The following is a 7516-nucleotide window of genomic DNA, read 5'->3' as shown; positions in this document are numbered from 1 at the left end:
GTTTATCTTCTCAAAGAACCAGCTTTTAGTTTTATAATCTTTGCTATTGTTTTCTTTGTTTCTATTTCATTTATTTCTGCTCTGATATTTATGATTTCTTTCCTTCTACTAACTTTGGGTTTTGTTTGTTCTTCTTTCTCTAGTTCCTTTAGGTGTAAGGTTAGATTGTTTATTTGAGATTTTTCTTGTTTCTTGAGGTAGGCTTGTATTGCTATAAACTTCCCTCTTAGAACTGCTTTTGCTGCATCCCATGGGTTTTGGATCATCGTGTTTTCATTGTAATTTCGCTCCAGGTATTTTTTGATTTCCTCTTTGATTTCTTCAGTGATCTCTTGGTTCTTTGGTAGCATATTATTTGGCCTCCACGTGTTTGTGTTTTTTTCCGTTTTTTTTTTTCCCTGAAATTGATTTCTAATCTCATAGCGTTGTGGTCAGAAAAGATGCTTTGATATGATTTCAGTTTTCTTAAATTTACTGAGTCTCTGTTTATGACCCAAGCTGTGATCTGTCCTGGAGAATGTTCCATGTGCACTTGAGAAGAAAGTGTAATCTGCTGATTTTGGATGGAATGTCGTATAAATACCAGTTAAATCTATCTGGTCTATTGTGTCATTTAAAGCTTCTGTTTCCTTATTAATTTTCTGTTTGGTTGATCTGTCCATTGGTGTAAGTGAGGTGTTAAAGTTCCCCACTATTTTTGTGTTACTGTCAATTTCCTCTTTTATAGCTGTTAGCAGTTGCCACATGTATTGAGATGCTCCTATATTGGGTGCATATATATTTATAATTGTTATATCTTCTTCTTGGATTGATCCCTTGATCATTATGTAGTGTTCTTCCCTTTCTCTTGTAACATTCTTTATTTTAAAGTCTATTTTATCTGGAGTAGCAATGAGTATTGGTACTCTAGCTTTCTTTTGATTTCCATTTGCATGGAATATCTTTTTCCATCCCCTCACTTTCAGTCTGCATGTGTCCCTAGGTCTGAAGTGGGTCTCTTGTAGACAGCATATATATGGGTCTTTTTTCTGTATCCATTCAGCAAGCCTGTGTCTTTTGGTTGGAGCATTTATTTAATCCATTCACGTTTAAGGTAATTATCGATATGTATGTTCCTATTGCCATTTTCTTAATTGTTATGGGTTTTGTTTTTTAGGTCCTTTTCTTCTCTTGTGTTTCCCACTTAGAGAAATTCCTTTAGCATTTGTTGTGGAGCTGGTTTGGTGGTGCTGAATTCTCTTAGCTTTTGCTTGTCTGTAAAGCTTTTGATTTCTCCATCGAATCTGAATGAGATCCTTGCCAGGTAGAGTAATCTTGGTTGTAGGTTCTTCCCTTTCATCACTTTAAATATATCATGCCACTCCCTTCTGGCTTGTAGAGTTTCTGCTGAGAAATCAGCTGTTAACCTTATGGGAGTTCGCTTGTATGTTATTTGTCATTTTTCTCTTGTTGCTTTCAATAACTTTTCTTTGTCTTTAATTTTTGTCAGTTTGATTACTATGTGTCTCAGTATGTTTCTCTTTGGTTTATCCTGCCTGGGACTCTCTGTGCTTCCTGGACTTGGGTGGCTCTTTCCTTTCCCATGTTAGGGCAGTTTTCAGCTGTAATCTCTTCAGATATTTTCTTGGGTCCTTTCTCTCTCTCTTTTCCTTCTGGGTCCCCTATAATGTGAATGTTGTTGCGTTTAATGGTGTCCCAGAGGTCTCTTAGGCTGTCTTCATTTCTTTTCATTCTTTTTTCTTTATTCTGTTCCACAGCAGTGAATTCCACCATTTTCTCTTCCAGGTCACTTATCCGTTCTTCTGCTTCAGTTATTCTGCTATTGATTCCTTCTAGTGTAGTTTTCATTTCAGTTATTGTATTGTTCATCTCTGTTTGTTTGTTCTTTAATTCTTCTAGGTCTTTGTTAAACATTTCTTTCATTTTCTCGATCTTTGCCTCCATTCTTTTTCCGAGGTCCTGGATCATCTTCACTATCATTATTCTTAATTCTTTTTCTGGAAGGTTGCCTATCTCCACTTCATTTAGTTGTTTTCCTTGGGTTTTATCTTGTTCCTTCATCTGGTACATAGCCCTCTGCCTTTTCATGTTGTCTATATTTTTGTGTATGTGTTTTTTGTTCCACTGGCTGCAGGATTGTAGTTCTTCTTGCTTCTGCTGTCTGCCCTCTGGTGGATGAGGCTATCTCCAAATCCCAATGTCTTAACACAATAAAAGTATTATTTCTCTTTCATATCATATTCCCATGTGGACCAGGTGACTCTTCAGGAGTAGCTCTTTTCTAAGTGGTGACTTGGGAATCTGGGCTGTTCCTATCTTTTAACTAGGCCATTTGGAACATGTGACCTCTAAGGCTCCATTGCAAGGTGAGAGAGAAGGGGAGAGAAATAGAGAGAGAGAGAGAGGGAGATAGAGAGATAGATGTGGAGGAACCTGATGTTTTTGAGGGCCAAGATGGGAATTGGATCACATCTCTTCCACCCATATCCCATTAGCCTATATTAGTCACATGATGTCACCTAGCTGCATGAGGGCAGATAAATAAGTAGAGCACTAGATATTTGATGAACATTAATAGTCCCTGTCACAAAGTTAGAATCATTAGCATCCCCATTTATATAGATGAGAAAATTGAGGTGGTGAAAATTTAAGTACTTTTCATTGGTCACATCTATAGCAGTAAAGTAGAAGGGATTTGAACCTAGACAGTCATATTTCACAATCTGTGCTCTTAGCAACTGCACTAGACTGTCTCTCATCTTTCATCATGATTAGCTAGTTTATGAATATGTTGACCTAGGTTGGCATCCAGCCACATTTATCCATTTTGTCAAAAACATCATCAAAACCTTTTAAACTATTCTGTTGAAATCGTGATACTTCGTAGATACCATGCTCATAATGGTATTTATAAAAACATTCAGTAAAGCTGGTACAGGAGGACTAATTATCAATGATTACTTGTTTTGTTTGTTTGTCTTCTCATGAGGGATTAGCACTTTTGGATTCCAAAATGGCCACAAGAACAGGGCCAAGGGACGTCTCAGAGGAACCCAGAGGAGCAGATTCCCTACCTGCACCACTATGCCCTCCTCTGCCTGTCTCACATCTTGGCTCTATGTAGGACCCAGGAATTGTGAATCATTCTCAGGAAGCACTCAGGTTAAATTTTTCTTTTAGCCTGGAAATGAGGGCTTGGACTGAGATATTATATTGTTATAGAAAATCAGAAAAGTTAAATTTATTGAGTCTGTGGACTGAGGTGAATAGCTAGTACATTAAAAAAATTCTAAAATATTGACCGTGTGGCGATCAAATTCATCATTCTCTCATTTGTGAATTCTCTTTATTTTCTGAACTTAAAAAGGGGACTGGCTGTCTCCAGCATGTCTTCTATGGTTCTCTCTGGTTCCTCACTAATTACTGGCCATGTTTTAGCCATTTCATGTGCAGTTTTCACAAAAGAAATATGTGATGTGTCAGAGCCAGAGTATATAATTGATTCTGAATACCTAGGTTTTATTTCATGAACTCTTCATCTACCTTGGGTTGTTAATTCCCTCTCAATTGATTTATCCCACCATTTTCAGAAAGCACAATTGGGGCTAAAGAGTCATGGTTTCTGACTGTCCTCCATTAGCCTAGCAAGAATCTCAGCTTTAGCCTAAGGAGTGGTCATCCTGGAAGTTAGATGTAAGCTTGTGTGCCCAGAGTATTGTGGAGCCAGCTTGACAGTGCTTCTTTACTTAAAGATCTGAGGATCCTCCAGGGGTAGAATTACCAGAAATAACAGAGGGTACTGAGAGTGGAGGCCAAGTAGCTGGTCCAAGGAGAATGGACCAGTTATCAAAAGGAGGGGCCATTCTGAGCACAGCCCAGCATGTGTCACTACAGTTGTCTCCCAGCCCAGTCCCCACGAAATCAAGTCTGCACCCAGGTGTGGAGGCTTTTACAAAAGCAAGGAAAGCTGAAAGGGTCATTTCTTAGTACCTTTTGGGTGACTTTGAGAGTGTAAGTTGTGAACAGTGGTGCTGTCATCAGTAGAGATGTTGACAGGGGTGGTGGTGGCTGTTTAAGCCCAAGCAGTAACTGTCACCCTTTTTGCTGACCATGACTTGAGAATTCTCCACAGAGAATCAGAGTAGGAAAGGAGAAAAATGGCAGTTACAGCAAGGAAAACTGGATGACTTGGTATTATCTCTATTTCCCCTTGGGGCTTCCAAAAGCCATAGGAAAGGAACTTTGTGTGTGTGTGTGTGTGTGTGTGTGTGTGTGTGTGTCTGTATCTGTATGTTAGAAGTCCTGCAGAATAGGTGGAGTTGAAGCCAGAGAAATAGTGTTTTGTGTCCATTATTATTATCCTATTATTATTCCCATGTTTGTGTGGACTGGGAAATACAAGTTATATTAGTTTTACTCCATTTGCTCCAAATAGCACTTATACCTTTCTTGTCCTCCTCAATCTAAAGACAAGGAAAATGGTCCTTTTCATTGTCTTTCCATATGGTGCAAACTTCAGCTCACTTTGAGCTTCCACTTTCTGACCCCGTGTCTCAGCCTCTTTACTAGTCTTTCATATGCGTCTCTGGGTGTGTCCTCTTCATCTTCTGAATTATTTTTATACTTATGAGTGTATTGCAAGTTCCCTTTGTATCCCTGTTGTCCTTGGTAGGTCACTTTTCTCCACCTCCCCCACCCCTTAGACTATGTACTTGCCTTTCTTGCTCTGTCTTTTTAAAGAACCAACTTTTAAAATGTTATACTTTGAAAAAAAAAATTCACTTTATGTTATAGAAAGTTGAAGATAGAGAGAATCAGCAGTAAGGAAAAGTTACGATAACTTCATGACCCAGAGTTCATATGAACACTTTGATGTCTTTCTAGTCATATTCCCATGCATATCTACACAAACATTATGTGTGTATATGTGTATGAATGTATGTATGTAAATACCTGTAGTTACAAAACTGGAGTCATACCACACATGACATTTTGCAAACTTTTTCATCTATCAGTATACAATGATCCTTTCTCCATGTCATTTATTCTTCCAAGACCATTATTCTAAATGATTACAAAAATATTTTAAAGCTTTTGATTCATCTGGCTAATTTGCTTTCTGAAAAGGAGATGATAATGCACTTTCACCAGCAGTATTTACGAGCACCATTGCTGGATTCCTTGCATTCTTTTTTTTTTTTTTTTACTGGATTCCCTGCATTCTTATTAACACAACAATTTAAAAAATTTCTGCTAATTGTCTAGGTAAAAAATGAAGTGTTATTGTTATAATTTGCATTCCTTTCATTGCTAATGAGACTGAAGATTTTTCATGTTTATGGCTATTGTATTTTTCTTTCATGAGTTGTGTGTTTGTGCCTTGTCATGCATTTTTAATGGTCTTGTTGGAATTTAATTTTTCAGATGTCTCCTAATCCTCTTGCTCCCTCTTCTCTGTCAAGAGTCTCAGACAATGTGATCATGCTGATATCTTATCTCAGAATTTGGAAATCTGCCTTCCTTAAGCCTACAGAATGTTTCTGACTGTATCTAGCTCCTACCTCTGTGACAATCACACGATTAAGTGGCCTGGCCACTTGTCTTGAATTTTATTTACCTCCAATACCTGACTGATCATATCAGAGTGGCTTACCTTGCTCCCTCAATATCACAGTTAGTATGGGGTTGACATCATTGCTTCAGTGATGCCAGAAAACTGAATGAAGGAGGGGGAGGGGAAATCCTTGAAGGGGGTTGGGTGTAGGGCAGTGAGCTGTGCCTCAGCAGGACACAGGAAAGGGCATCATCTGTGATCCTTTGGGTGTGTGTGGGATCTTGTAAAAAATCTTAAGGATTTGTGGAAAGCCGGCTGAGGCATGCCACTGTCAAGTTGTCCCTGGTGTTGTGCTCCAGGGACATCTGATCAGAGATCAGAATCTCAATCCAGAGGGGAGGACAGAGATAAAGTGTGGACCTTAGATCATGATGAAAAGTTAGTCAAGGAAGGATGGAGGAAAAAGAAAAGGACTCAGGTCCCGAGACTGTTAGAAATAGGGCACCGTGGTGGACTAAGGTGAGTCTGGGTCTATTCCTCTAAGCAGGCAGGAATGAATAGGAAAAAAAAAAAAACCCCATCTTCCCATCTAAGGAGGCCAAGGTCAGTCCTATAGAAGGGGAAATGGCAGGGGGATGCTGAAAAGGGAGGGGAACACAGTAGAGTTAAAAGTGGGCTAGAACTGAAGGGAGTGGGACCAAGAACAAGAGCCTCCTTTCCATCCCCCACCCCGCCACACCACTGCTAGGGACACCTTGCTCACTGACTCATCCGTGTTGCTTACTCCTTCCTTACCCTCTACTGCACCCTCTGCACCTCATTTCATTTAAAATTAACTCTTCTCTAGCTTAGACTCCTTGCAAAACCTTCTCTTCATCCCTTGCTTTAACTGAAATGTATTCCTCCCTAGAATGTGCTTCCTCAGTAGCCCTTTGGAGGAAAGGAAGGCCATTCTTTCATATTCCACACATCCCTGGGCCAAGGGAGGCGTTTGTATTTCTTCATGTCCCACTAAACCATTTCTCTTGGATCCTCATGCAAAAGTCTCTTTTCCTTTGAAATTTATGTGGTCTGGCTCTGCCACTTCCCCTGATCCTTGACATAAATATTGGCTTACCCAACATTTATGAGGGCTTTGGAACCTAGATTATAGGTTTATTTTTCATTCCACTTCTTGATTGACTTCAATTTCCATCTAACATTTCCACCTAAAATTATTTAGCCTCTTTGACTCCCATGACCTTCACGTACTTGAGGCACCCACTCTCAGGGCCTTCTCTACTTCCATCACCAGGATTCTGAGTGCTACTGGAGACAACTGCACAGCCTTGCGCTTGGTCTCACTAATAGTTGATGGTCTGACTTTAACTGAACCTTAACTCAGCTCATTATTCCTATCTCTTGCCCATGGTCAAGAGAGTTTTCTTTCCCATGTCCTATAATAGCCATTCCAAGTCCTCTGATCTTCTCAAGCTGTCTATTCAAATCCCACTACCTTCTGTAAAGAGATGCCCTTTCTTTCTATCTCATAGGAGACACTGAGGTCATTAGTTGTGACTTCACTCATTTCTCTCCTTCGCTCCTTACTTGCAAACTCATCTGCATCTGACTTTCCTCTGTCCTTCACTCTAGTATCCAAGTAAAATGTTCGTCTCCTGTTTAAAGGTAATTCTCTGCTTGGTGCTTTAAATCACATCCTATTCTTTCCCTTGAGGGCTTCTCCATACATTATTCTCACTCCATTCTGTATTCTTATTCTTTCTTTCTTCACTGATTCATTCACTTGGTACATAAATAAGTACCTGTCTCTTCCTTCTTAAAAATGCCTCTCTGGGGCCTCCCTGGTGGCGCAGTGGTTGAGAGTCCGCCTGCCGATGCAGGGGATACAGGTTTGTGCCCCGGTCTGGGAAGATCCCACATGCCGCGGAGTGGCTGGGCCCGTGAGCCATGGCCGCTGAGCCT

This window comes from Mesoplodon densirostris, chromosome 3, assembly GCF_025265405.1.
Source record: "Mesoplodon densirostris isolate mMesDen1 chromosome 3, mMesDen1 primary haplotype, whole genome shotgun sequence".
Lineage (NCBI taxonomy): Eukaryota > Metazoa > Chordata > Mammalia > Artiodactyla > Ziphiidae > Mesoplodon > Mesoplodon densirostris.
The sequence above is the reverse complement of the archived record's forward strand: the minus strand, read 5'-3'. Positions refer to the sequence as shown.